Genomic DNA, 14,473 nt, shown 5'->3' with positions numbered 1-14,473 from the left:
AGTGTAGTGGTGCAATCGCAGCTCATTGCAGCCTCAACTTGCTGGGCTCAAATGATCTTCCTGCCTCAGCCTCTTGAGTAGCTGTGACTACAGATGTGCCCACCACACCCAGCTGATTTTTGTACTTTTTTGTAGTGACAGGGTTTCACCATGTTGCCCAGGCTGGTCTTGAGCTCCTGGGCTAAAGCGATCCATCCACCTTCAGCCTCCCAAAGTATGAGATTACAGGTGTGAGCCACTACACCCAGCTGAAAAAATATTTTGAGGTCTTGGACATCTCATGCAGTCATCATCTGAACACCACTGGGAGGCAGTTTATAGCATCAAAAGAATTATTTGCTACATTTGTAAAAGATGATTTAACATATTTTGACCAATTCTAACAAGTTATAAATAATAAATCAGTTGCTGCAAGGTGAATACCATCAGACTCACAAGACGGTAACACACTGTATTCCAGCATAATGAATGACTCTAACTATCCAACAGTTCTACAAGTCACTATCAGCAAGGTCACTTGCCTAGCCCAAAATACTAGCATATGCAATCTTCCAAACTGTACACGTCAAACCATTCTGATACCTAATGGCCTCTAACCTTCCAATAACAACAACAACAACAAAAACATAAAACCAAACACACAAACCAAACAAAAACAATAATCAAATCCCACTAAAAAGGTCAGTCATGATATCTGGAAAGCACATTCACCACCCCAAAAACCAAAAAATGCTAATTCTACTTACTCACTGTGTGACTACTCTCATCCTCGGGGTTTGTTTGCTTGTAAATCAGGAAAATGGAAACAATATCACCTACTTCATAAGACTGTTGTGGTTTAAATAAGGCAAAATTATATGAAAAGCCTTTTGCAAACTGTAAAGTTTTATGATGATTTTAAAACACTTAATTCTTTTCTCTATACAGAACTTTTAATAAAACTTCTCTACATAGTATATATCTACATGACTGTAGCCTTTTATGTTCTCAAATTCTCTGTGGAGCTTCTTCTAACTATTTCTCTGGGTATACTTCTGCTTGAAGGTATGTGACCTGCAGGTATTTTATTATGATTCTAATAACTCGTAGGAAAGCTATAACTCTGATTTGGATGTTACTGAGTTGACAGAAACATTTTTCCAATCAAAACTTGACTCATCAACCAACATTTCTTTAACAAGTCCATGCCAGTGTGCCCCCAAACTGTCCCTAAAAAGGACAACTCCACGTTCTCTATACCATGCATTTATCTGATGTGAAACTCCTCTGCTTTTTAATTTATATTCTCAGACACAATGTTTCAAGTAGGTTTAATTCATTTTCTTACATAGGAAAAAGTAGAAGGTCTTGACAGATCTATGTATCTTTACTTCTTGTCCCATGCTTAATATTTGAATATCAGGTTTCAATTTGTACAAAATACTTACTTCTTACTATGTATCTAACACGTAGGGAGATAAAATAATATCTTTATTAGCGGTAGTGCTAAAATTACCATGAATGCTAAAAATAATAAAATTCTTGGCCGGGCGCAGTGGCTCACACCTGTAATCCCAGCACTTTGGGAAGCCAAGGCGGGCGGATCACAAGGTCAGGAGATCGAGACCATCCTGGTGAACACGATGAAACCCCGTCTCTACTAAAAATACAAAAAAATTAGCCGGGCGTGGTGGTGGACGCCTGTAGTCCCAGCTTCTCAGGAGGCTGAGGCAGGAGAATGGTGTGAACCCGGGAGGCAGCGGAGCTTGCAGTGAGCGGAGATCACGCCACTGCACTCCAGCCTGGGCGACAGTGAGACTTCATCTCAAAAAATAAATAAATAAATAAAATTATTTTAATACTATTTATGAAAATGTTAACATTTATTAACATGAATCAATACAAATGACAACATTAAAAAACATAATATAATGTCTATTTTCTTATCATTGAGCAAATTTTCAACACATCTTGATTTATTTTCATCACGGTGTTTCTTTTATGACACTACACAGGTGAACAGAAAATACTACTGCACAAAGCGCTTGGCAACCCTGATTTTAGAGGCAAACCCTCTGAATCTGGTAAGGTTACTATGTTCAAATCCCAGTACGACAGCTGTTGACAAATACCTCCTTAGCTTGTTGGATATTTTCATACTATTAAATTATATTTAATAATGTTGTTTCCTATTAAATTAAATCAAAAAATATATACGCATATATATCATTACATTTATGATATCTAAATATCTGAATGTATGTGAGTATAAAGTATCTTTCTCATCTCTGTTTGTTTTGGAGGGGGTTGGGGGCAGGTCCTCACTTTTTAAAAAAGGAATCTCTACACAGGTCATACCTCCACTGCAATGTGCAGGCTATTATGGCGCCTCGGGCCAGGCCGGGGTTCCCCACAGCACCCTCCTTCACAAGTCTATGTAGTGTCCTGGACCCCTCCCTACCATCATCAGTGCTCAGCCCAATATACAGTTTCTACCTCTGCTTCCTGGGGTCCAGGCTGTCTGCATACACACATTCTTCTATTTCCTAACTTTCTTGACGAAAATTAAGCATGTCTACTAAATTATCCCAACCACATCCAACAAAAGGAAATGTAAGTAAATTTTAAAATTCACAGATATTGAAAATGGAGGAGGCTGGGGAGTAGGGTATGAGAGCATAGTGACAATGAGGCCAAGGTTTTAGAACTAGTTGTCACATTTACCAGAATGTTATTAATACTTAATGACTATTTTTAAAAAACTGTCCAGACAAGCCTGGCCAGAATCTTACAAATACATACCACACAAAGGATAACGCAAGTGGGTGTGGTAGTCTCAGTATAACCAATAAATACTTAATAGAAGTGGAAGTTATGGGAGATAAGACTTCAGATCAATATAAGGAAAAGGAAGAACTAAGGATAAGAGTTGTACAAAAAAGGAATGGGTTACCTTATGAGGTAGTGGGCTCCCTGTCATTAGAAGTATTCAAGAATGCTGCATATCATATCCCCCTCTTGGAGATTCACAATGCACATTAGCATATTAAAGGTTCTGAGAAGTCCTGCAGTAAAGAAACCTGTTTAACTTTGTTTAATGCAGCATTTCCCAAATTATTTGACCACAGAACCCTTTTCCCACCCCCACCCCACCTCAATAATACTTATTTTCTGTGGAAGTAGAATTCCTCAGAATACATTATAGAAGATGAGCTACATTTTTAAAAAATGTGGTATTCAATATGTACCTGAATAACAACCTGTCAGGGATCTAGAAGAAACTGCCACACAAGGTAAAATATTGGAGAAGGCCCTTAACTCATTTATACCTAGTGTTCCATTATTGGAACACTAAGCTTGTGGGAGTTATTTATATCCTACTGCTCAAGGTCATCGCCAAGGTCTGATTTTTCACAAAAAAATTTGCAATCTCTGGTATAAATGGGTTAAGGTCCCTTCTCTAAAATTGTATCCCATGTCAAAGTAAAGAGCTATAGGATCTTGATTATTTATTTTAAAAGGTTTAATGAGAGAAAGGCCAGTAGAATAAAAAGGTAGTAAATGCAAGGATTAACTAGTTCAAGTGCCTCCATGAAACATGTTCAAATCCCAGTCCCCAAAAGGAAGAGAGACACCACAAGTACCATAAACTATCAAAAGGAAACCTTGGCCAAATATCTGCTATATCTACTCTACCCACCAAGTTAATTACTATTTGAGAGAGAGGATTTAAAATTTTTTTTAAAAAGTAGTAGTCTTGCATTAGGTGACTACCCTATTCCAGCTATCTTATTTGAGTTTAATTTTTTTCATAATACATACTCTCCTAATAAAGTTTATATTTGTTTGATGGTGAGTCACTAGATTGCCCTGTGCATTCGAAGAAATGTTTAAGAGTGATGAACAACCATTAAAAAAATCTATCAAAGTAGATATTAGGAAAAAATGTTCGCCTATATGCCCCACATGATTACATTTCTCTCTCTCTTTTTATTTTTCCTTTTGAAGAATTATATAAAACAACACACGCTAAAAATTTACTATCAGATATGAGGCTAACTAATCTAATATTAAGTTTAAGAATGTAAATAAACACTAGTCCCAAATTTCAAAGTCAAGTTTCCACAGTTAAATTAACCTAAGCCATTTTGCACATATACTATGACCATCAAATATAACAACATATTAAGTAACATAAAACACTACAGGAATCTTAATCTTCTTTTTTTTTAAGAGATGAGGGTCTTGTTTTGTTGCTCAAGCTGAACTTGAACTGGCTCAAGCCATCCTCCTGCCTCAGCTTCCTGAGTAACTGGGGCTATAGGCACACACCATTGGGCCTGGCTAGGAATCTGAACTTTTGAATTTCTTGACTTTTGAATTCTCAACCCGAACCATTGCATTAAGGACATTTTTGGAAAAACAGGACTTTTACATTTTAACAGGTTATCGAATGGTGGAACGTGCAGGCCTAGTTGTATTAGCAGAAACACAAATGCATTTGAAATATAGCTACGTGAAATTAGACAGTTCATTTCCACTCAGTGTAAACAGCAAAGCCCCATTTCTGACAGAGAGCATTTGTGGGAAAAAAAAAAAAATCACAATATTTGAATTCTTATCCAGCTAGCATCAGGATCAGGCATACTATGTCTACCTAGTGAAAGTACTTACCAATTTTGGGGAAACTGGCTCTCCTTCTGCAATCTAGCCCCCTACAACAGAAGAACGGGAAAATGGAATTAGACAACACACACATATTTATGACATGTCATTAAAAGTTGAAGACTCAAAGATTTCTGATTTTAAGAAGAAAAAAACAAAACACATACAAGTTTCCAAAGTTTTAAAACCCAAAAGAAAAAAAGAGAAGCAATAGGTAACTTTTACAAAGCAAAGAAGGAACTCAAGGGCAGTTAAAATCACTACTTTTCCATAGTTTTTCAAGACAAGGAAAAGTAAGTAGTTGATAATTTTCCTTTCGTAAGGGACATATAGAAATGAAATGCACCTCATTTAAATAACATACAACTACTCCTTCATCGTCAACAAGTGACCTCTACTATCAGTTGTTTTACATTAACAAATTAAGCTAACATCACTAGTTCTTAGTTTGGTCCTCATAAAAGGCATTTTCTTCAATTAATCTTGAAATGTACTTGCCTTATGTAAGGCTTTAAAATCACAGCATTTTATAATAATGTATAGTCAGAATATTAACTAAACTTTTCTTCACATTCTTAGATGTGTCTCACTTTTTTTTTTTGAGACAGAGTCTTACTCTGTTGTCCAGGCTCAAGTGCAGTGGCATAGTCACAGCTCACTGCAGCCTCAACCTCCCAGCCTCAAGCAATCCTCCCACCTCAGCCTCCTGAATAGCTGGGACTACAAGTGTGCCACCATGCCTGGCTATTACTTTATTTTTTTGTAGAGTCAGGCCTCACTATGTTGCCCAAGCTGGTATCAAACCCCTGGGCTCGAGCAATCCTCCCCACCTCAACCTCCCAAAGTGCTGGGATTACAGGTGTGAGCCACCTTGCCTGGCCACGTCTTACCACTTTAGATTGTAAACCACATACACAAAAGCTGTTTGTTTCCATGCCACATATCTAATCAGTGATAAAGCCAGAAAGAAAATTTACGTTTTGGGATCCCAATCCAGTATTAGGAAAACAAAAATTAAAACTTTTCCCTTAATATTTTAATATTTAATTATTTAAACTCCACTATGCTATGCTCTAAAACTACATGTCTTCCTTTTGCCTTAAATATGGTGTTTGTTGACTGATATTACCCCAATAGTGTCTCATTTCCTCAGGGAATATTTCAAAAGCGCTTCATGTCTCTCAGATTGTAAATCTTTGTTTAATCATGTACAGTTATGCCAAACATACAATAAAATTATTTGAAAGGGCCCCAGTTCATACAGTTAGCATTCATTTCCAAAAGAAAGTAATGTGCTTTTCTATTCTGCCTTTTCTTTAGCAGCTGTCCTTTTTAAATTTCTCAGGCCCATGCAAATAACAATTTTAATCACAAAGGTTAGGATGACTCCCAACCAAAAGAGACATCATGCAACAATCTGTACAACAATGCAGCTATTAAAAAGTGGATTCTTAACACTACTGATATCTATAGGATTCTATGCCACTCAAAAGGTTGCCTGAAACAGTACCAGGCACATAGTAAATGCTCAATAAATGTTTGTTAAATCAATGAATTGACTAAATTGACACTTAAGCTGTCTGTTGAGGGCTTATCTTCCCTATTAGGGCTTTCATGTTAGCTCCTTCAGGCTGGCGATACTTTCTTATGTATTGATTTCCAGCAGCATTATTTGTTAAATGAATGACTTTCTGGAACTGTTTTCATCCATGTTGTTGATTAGGAAGTAAAATATTACCACTTTAAAATATAGTAAAAATGAAAAGACTGATAAATTGGGCAAAATTAAAATTAAGAACTTCTGTTCATCAAAAAAACACCATTAAGAAAGTGAAAAGATAAACCACAGAATTGGAGGTGATAATTATAGTATATATAATCAACACAGGCTTATACCTAGAATATATAAAATATGTTGAAATTCAAAGTGATGAGGATGGGACTGGGATTTTAACTTATAGAGCATTTGAGAAAGTATTAATAAATGCTGCTGAAAAAGGCATATTCAACAAAAGGCAGCACAATGTACATATACCTTATCTCCAAGGCATTTTCTCCAAAAATGAGTAGCAGGGCCAATCCTAAACTGATAAAGAATTTTGCCATGATATCCTGAAATCATGATGTCATGAAACTGCTCATAAGACTACTTGTAGGGACTGCAGAAATCGCACAGAAAATCAAAGCCGGAGAAGTTAAGTGATTTCCCCAAAGGTCACTCAGCTAGCTGATAGTGAAGCTGGAGAAGAGCTTACGGGCTCGAGATTCCTTGGCTGAGCTCATTTTCCACTAGACCTTACTTTTTCTTAACCCGCTGCAGCAGTTACTCTTCTAAAAAACAAACTACAATAAACACTAGCAAAATATTTTTGGAAAAGTCTGCACATAAAGTTTTAAAGGAAAATCACATAAGTAAGCCATCTAGGGCAAGTCTTAAAACATGAAATCCTTGCCGGGCACAGGGGCTCATGCCTGTAATCCCAGCACTTTGGGAGGCCAAAGCGGGCAGATCACGAGGTCAGGAGATCGAGATCATCCTGGCCAACATGGTAAATAATAATAATTTAGTAGAAGTCACTACTAAAACTACAAAAAAAAAAAAAAAATTAGCTGGGTATGGTGGCGCGCACCTGTAATCCCAGCTACTCGGGAGGCTGAGGCAGGAGAATCCCTTGAACCTGGGAGGCAGAGATTGTAATGAACTGAGATCGCACCACTACACACTACACTCCAGCCTGGCAACAGAGTGAGTCTCCATCCTCCCCCCACCAAAAAAAGAAAAAAAAAAAAAAAACCATGAAATCCTTTAAACCTAAGGGATCCCCATGAATGGGCTTCAGAGGGGTCTGTCAACTCCTTCATACTATATGCTAAATTCTATACATATCAGCAGAGGTACAGTTTTCTTGGAAGAGGGTCCATGGCTTTCATTGGTTTCACAATGAGGTTCACATACCCAAAAAGAGGAAATTATTTTTAGACTAATAATTCTTAAACACTGTGCACATGAGAAATCCCAAAGTGTTTCTTCTTAACATTGCATATTAATTGACTACCATTTGGAAACTGACAAAAAAAAAAAAAGAAAAGCAAATATTTTATTTCTATAATTTAAGAAGACTGAGCAGCAAAAAGCAACATCTATACACACATTTGTGCTTTTTACACTATCCATATGTAAAACATATTTAAGTCTGAAATTCAAGTTTGATTTCTTCATGTTAAGCTGGTTAAAAGCCATTTAGTTTGTTTCTCACATACATTTCACACTTCTAACTAAGGTACTTCAAAATTTTAATCATATTTGCTTAAATTTTTAAAAGATAGATTTGTTCTTGAAAAATATATCCAAAACACCTAAGTTAAAGTAAATGAAAGTATTTGTGCTTTTAGAGGTGTTATATTATCTTGCTAATATAAGGGTCATACAAAAACTGAAGATTGTTTATACCTCTCCAGAACTTCAAAGGTAACTGCTCTAATTAGAGCTGGTAAAGAAGCAAATCATTCAGATTTCTGATATGGTTATAATATTTTAAATATTATAAATAAATCTAAAGTGATTAATAATTATTTAAATATCTTTTGTAAAATATCTGAAACCCTTGCATATGAAGAATCTGTATTAAACAAACAAAACTTGCAGAGAAAAAGTTTAATACTAGATCATGTTTTAAATTAGGCTAAAATTTAATTCACCCTACTACAAATTTCAAATAATTAAGTTTATAGCCTGTGTTCAATCATAAATTTTGATAAGGGACTAGAATAGCACAGATAATTGTCATTCAAAGACACTTTAAAATGTCACCTTATCCAGAAGATTCAATCTCTTCTCTTCCCCTACTATACCAAACTGATAGAGGCCCCCAAATTGAGTTTTATATACCACTGGCTTTACTGTTTTTTATCTGCCCTTCCTAACTTCCAACAGAAAGCAAGTAAGTTTGAAATAAATTTAAATGCAGATAAGTGGTCAGAAGAAAAGGCAGAATCCCACTTGATCAGTTTAGTCCTTGGGGCCCCAACATCTTAAAAACCATCCCTCTTGTCCCCACCTCTCTTACCCTCTCCTGGACATTCCTCTAGTTCTTCTCCCTTTACTCTCATGGAGCATCAATCTTCCCCTCATCATTACTGGATCATTTTGTTCCTTCTATCTTAAAAAATAATAATTAAAAAAAAACCCTCCCTTGACTCCATATCCTTCTCTAGTTATCGTCCCTGTCTAGGCTCACATTTATAGCAAAACTCCCTGAAAGAGTTAACCATACTCCCTCGCTCTAATTCCTCTCCTCCCATTCTCTACAGAACACAACCCATTAGGGCCTCTGCCTCCCTCCATTCTTGTGAAGATCACCAATGATTTAACAGTTGTTAAATCCAACAGAAAACAGTCTTCACTTCCTTGACCAGTATCTTTTGACCCACTGATCATGTCTTCCTCCTGGAAATTTTTTTTCTCTTGACTTCCAGGAGACCATCCTCTCTTGATTTTCTTCCTCATCTCTCTGGCTACTCTGCTTGGTTTCTTTTGCTGGTTCCTCCTTGCCTCCAACACCTCAAAATGTGGAACTGTCCCAGGACTCAGTTCTTGGAACTCTTCCCCTTAGGTCATCTCACACAGTCTCATGGCTATAGAAGGATCTATGCACTGGCAATTCCCAATGTTTACCTCCAGCACACATCCTTCCCCTGAATTCCAAACTCATATACCCAACTGCCCACTCAACACTGGTCAAATAGGTATACTCCTGACTACCTCTCCCCTAACTGCCTCCTCAGAGTCATTCCCATCTCAATAAATGGTAACTCCATCCCTTCAGAAGAAAAAATCCTAAAAGTCATCTTAAGACTCTTCTTTTTCCACACTCCACATCTACTCCAACAGCCAACTATGTGCCTCTACCTTCAAAATATATCCACCATGACCACTTGTCTCAACTCTCCTACCACCTCCCTGGTCCAAGTCACCTTCACCTTTCACCTAGATAATTACAACAGCCTCCTAACTGGCCTCCCCAATTCTACCCTAGCCCTGCTAAGGTATATTTTCTCGCGAGTCAGAGTAAGCTTTTCAAAATCCAAGACAGATCTTGTTACTCCTCTGCTCAAAACCCTCCAATGGCTTCCCATCATACTCCAAGAAAAGATGAAGTTCCTTTCAATGGCCCACAGGCACTAAGTGATTTGGGCCTCTGCCATTCTAAGCCATCCCATCTCCCTATTGCTCAATCCATTCCAGCAACACTGGCCACTTTTCCGTACTTCAGACCCTCCAGGCAAGTTCCCTTCTTGGGGCTCTGGAACACTCTTTTCCTCCAAATACCTTCATGGCTCGCTCACTCCCTTAAATTACTGAGGAAATCTACAGCAGTTTCAGGAGCAAAAGAATACTAAAATAAAGACTAAAACTATAATCAGAATTATTCTGCTCCCCAACTTTTACTTATGCTCTTCCTTATATCAAGAATAATACCTTTTTACCCTCTCCCTAACTATCCAAATCTTACCCACACACTGGGGTCCAGATAAAGACTCGCTGATTAACAGAGATCTGCTCAAACCATCCTACATCCCAATTCTTCCTTTGTTTCAACTCCTGAAGTGTTTATCATCTTTCTCATTCATTTTTAAATTTAACCATATACTGCCTCACATTTTAATCTAACCCATATGACATCTCCCTAACTAGAACACACATACACATACACAAAAGAATAGAATACCTTGTACAAGTAGTTCTCAATACTAGGTCAGGATAACACATAAAACTTCAAAAAATACAGATCCACAGGCCCTACCCTTAAAGATATTGAATATATTGTGCCTTATTTAGAACCCATAGATCTGTATTTAAGTTTCCCCAAAAGATTCTAATAGGGAGCCAGGATTAGAAACCACTGCCTGCCTTACTGTACTCTATTTCCTTCAGTACCTAGGAAAGTAGGCCCTCAAACAGCCTCAAACTAGAATGGACACCTCAGAGCGCCAGACCCATAACTTCATTTCACGGAGGAACAAGGTCCAAGAAGTCCAGATGACTAGCTAATATCTACAAAGATAATGACAGGCAAAGCTCAGCCTAAAACTCAGATTAATTGCTCTCAATGTAGGAATCTTTCCATTAAACTGTACATAAATAAATGATAGCAATAAAAATCCACAGTTCACAGATGGGTGTAGTAAACACTGATTATCTACTACTTGACCAGTGGTTATACTGTCTAAGTTCTAAAACAGTGCATATTAACTTCTATATGCTTGAAAAACGTGAGCCATACTAGCTAATAAAAGACTTTGAGGCCAGAGGGCAATTACAGGAAGGCTTTTAAGTAAAATAAAAAACAGAACAATTTTTCTAAGTCCTCTTATAATATATACAAAAACTGTTAGAACCATTTTTTATGGTTGAGAAGAAATAGCAGAAATAACTGGAAAGAAGAAATCTTGCTTCCTCACTCTATAAAGTACAAAAATTCGTATTCACAAGCTTCCACAGCTCTCACAAAGCTGTTTACTGAGCCTAATCATCGTAACGAAAACTTCTTAATTACAGATCAGACTTAGTAAATCACTCCATATCCCAAGACAACTCAAACTCTATCTTAATAATCGGTTAACCTCAGGACTAAAACTCTTGTCATTAACAACAAAAAAACAACTCAGGTATCTATAAGGCATTATAAAAGAGTTCGAGCTCACTTTGGTGTACAGGGATTTAAGGAAGTGTCTCCTGTTAACACTAATGGGAGTTCTGGGTGTAAACCATAAGCACCAAGGAGGAGGATCAATGCCCAGCACTGCATCTGTGAGAACCCTTTCTATTGCACTAACTGTAACTACTGGGAGTTGTTCACTCAGAAATGGGATAATAGACTCAAATTCCTATGTCTCTAAAGCACAAAGATAATTCAAATAAAAGTCACTAAGAAAGGTCAGTGCTAGATACCAGATTTTAAAAATAAACAAGAAAAAGCTAAACTAAAAGAAAAATTAACACATTAAGAAAATTTTATAAAACAGCATCAACATACATAGAAGAAACTAGTGAATTGCTAGAGAAAAATATCTCACACAAAAATAAATTCAACAAGATTAAAACAACCAAATTTAAAAAAATTAAAGCACAGTAAACTCATCTATAGCCAGAAGCTTATCCAGAGAAACACATACACACAAAACAAAACTCAAGTCCTCCCCTGAAGGAGCCCTCAGTATACTACAGTCCTTGCTTTAAACACAGAAGAAAACTCCTGCTGCATTGATAGCCAAGAATAATCAGAGTACTTCCAGATAAATGGACAGTGATCACAAGCTACCAAGGACGAGCAAAACTAACTAAATAAAAATTATAGCACCTTATTGTGTTCCATCCTGCCTCACTTCTCAATATAGCACTGCTGTACTCACTAGGCTGGAAAACGAGCAGGTGCCTTTCAGGCTATAGAAAAATTAGACACACACACACACACACACACACACACACACCCTAAACACAAACACAAAGGGAATGATACTCTTTCACTTGAAGGGGCTTAAAAAACGCAAGGCTTTGCTGCAGGCCTACAAAACTCAGAGTAGGCCTTACCGAAGAAGTGAGAAAAAAGCCAAGGTTTATTCCAAATCCACATTTCAAGCACTAAAAGAATTAACATTTATTTCAGTTGAAAGGTTTTGGCAACAATCCATTTTTTAAAAAGGAAAGAGAAATTAAGATTTTCCCTGTTCTAGCCTGAAAGAAAATTAGAATCTCTTCTCTCTGACTATACAGGTTTAGCTCCACAACACAAATAAAAAAGAACCCCGACTTTAGGCCTAAAAACTAAAAATGGTTCCATACAATTTACATTTTTTAAAAAATCTTCTTAGTCCAACATATTGATCCTCTCTCACCACTGCTATCCTTAATGAACATTTATCTTTTTAATCAGTACTTTGAAATGTCAATGAGAAGCGGAAACAGCTACAATACACTGGGAATTTTAACTTTTGAAACAAAAACCACAAAGAAACAGGAGTCTGAAACATAAAGCCTCAATCACGCTGATAAGTAAGTGGTCCTAAAACTTGAAAGTGAAAGCAATACAGACCTCAAAAAGAAGTTGTTTGCTTGATATTAATGCTAGCCGTTAAAACCAAAAATATGTTCTGTTACAGAAGACTGAAATCAGGGCTTCCATTAACCTTGTTTAAAAAAAAAAATCCCATGAGCATGGATTTTTTTCCTAAGTCCCTTCATCAGAGCAGCATGGGGTCCCATTAGGCACCCTATTTTACTTCCACCTTATAAATAACGTTAGCTATTCGCTATTTCCATGGAAACCAAGTACAGAGAAACCCACTTAAATGAATATCGGTTAAAAGAATAAGTTTTATTTTAGAAAGATTTTACTGCTACAGATGAACACTTTTGGGGAATACTACAAAGTCTTCTTAAGCATAATTTTTAAAAAATATATCTTTGGTGTAGAGGGAACTTATTAAAGGTCCTGTTAAATAAGTATACTCCTTGCACTAAATGATAGATGTCAAATAACATCATAACATTAAAGACACATTTTCAATGCACAGGGGTTTAGATGCACAACTTCCACTGACTATGCTTCCCCATGCATTGGGGTGGAATAATTACACCTATGGGTCTAATTTAAACTAATGCAACCAAATACATTCAGAAAAAAGGCTACTATTACCTTGTAGTGACTCCTAATGAACACACCCCACAACTGCAGGCATATGTACAACTTACAGTGCAAAGAAGAGCAAACAAGGGAGCACGTAACAAGTTTCTAACCACTGTTACCACGTCTAAAGATAGCAGGTAATCAAAAGTCCCTCCTCAACAAACCATTTTATAAGTAAAACAAGCATTCCTTAACCAATACATACATTCGCGTTAAATAGAAATAGAATATGCACAAGAAGGAAGTGTGGAACAAGACTTGTGACCTGCAACTTTAAGCTGACTTACACATTGTCCTGCTTATGCTAAGAAACGATGGTCCATACAACCGTCACAGATAGGCAAGTGTACATAAAATAAAATGCAGCTCCTAAGAACACAAGCTCAAAACTAATAATCTCAGAACTTCTAAAAGCAGAAGGGGTAAGAGAAGCTAGAGTCTTTCCAGCAGGCATGGTTCTTCATTAAGTTAGCGGTGGCTCAGACCTCTTCAGTAAGTTAAAAGACAAATGAAAATATTATCCTAAAAGGGATTACCAGTATTAAACTAACAATGTATGGAAAGAACATTCTCATACACATTTTTCCTTTGAGTATACCAATGTACCTAACTGTAGTGCATGTTTTGAAAACACAAAGTTACTTTCCTGTTATGTTTTACACACTATAGATAAAGATTGGCAAAATGCTGGTAATTGTTAAAGATAGGGAATAGGTTCATGGGGTTCGTTATATTATTCACTCTATTTTTATAAAAGTTTTTAAATTTCCATAATAAGTTATTTAAAATCCTATAAAGTTAAGGCTCTTGTCTCAAATGTTTTTCTCTATGTATAATTAAATAATAGATGAAATACCTGGTATAGATCTTAGCTACTGAACTGATTGACTGACTGAGATAGTGTTTTGCTCTGTTGCCCAAGCTGGAGTTCAATGGCATGGCACTGAATCGCAGCCTCGACCTACCAGGCTCAATCAATCCACCTAGCTCAGATTCCCTAATAGCTGGGACTACAGGCACATGCCACCACACTCGGCTAATTTTCATATTTTTTGTAGAGACAGGGTTTTGCCATGTTGCCCATGCTGGTCTGTCTCTCTCTCTCTCTTTTTTTTTTTTTTTTTTTTTTTTTTTTTTTTTTT

At 36.7% G+C, this 14,473-nt stretch overlaps 1 protein-coding gene across 28 annotated transcripts in view; it reads right to left on the bottom strand.

Moving 5' to 3' along the window:
• The window catches only part of PHF21A (PHD finger protein 21A), a 195,707-nt gene that overhangs the window by 160,889 nt on the left and 20,345 nt on the right, over positions 1-14,473 (bottom strand). For 15 of the 28 annotated variants that reach the window (XR_002732298.3, XM_023215755.3, XM_023215743.3 and 12 more), the window contains 2 exons: positions 4,654-4,694; positions 2,933-3,044 (listed from right to left, as the gene is read on the bottom strand). The gene's annotated coding sequence lies outside the window, so the exon portion shown is untranslated. Of the gene's footprint in view, positions 1-1,545; positions 1,580-2,932; positions 3,060-4,653; positions 4,695-8,711; positions 8,734-14,473 lie in introns of those variants that run through there. The other 13 variants (XR_002732299.3, XM_023215758.3, XM_023215747.3 and 10 more) reach the window with 4 other exon arrangements.

This window comes from Piliocolobus tephrosceles, chromosome 13 (genome assembly GCF_002776525.5).
Source record: "Piliocolobus tephrosceles isolate RC106 chromosome 13, ASM277652v3, whole genome shotgun sequence".
NCBI lineage: Eukaryota > Metazoa > Chordata > Mammalia > Primates > Cercopithecidae > Piliocolobus > Piliocolobus tephrosceles.
The sequence above is the reverse complement of the archived record's forward strand: the minus strand, read 5'-3'. Positions and strand labels throughout refer to the sequence as shown.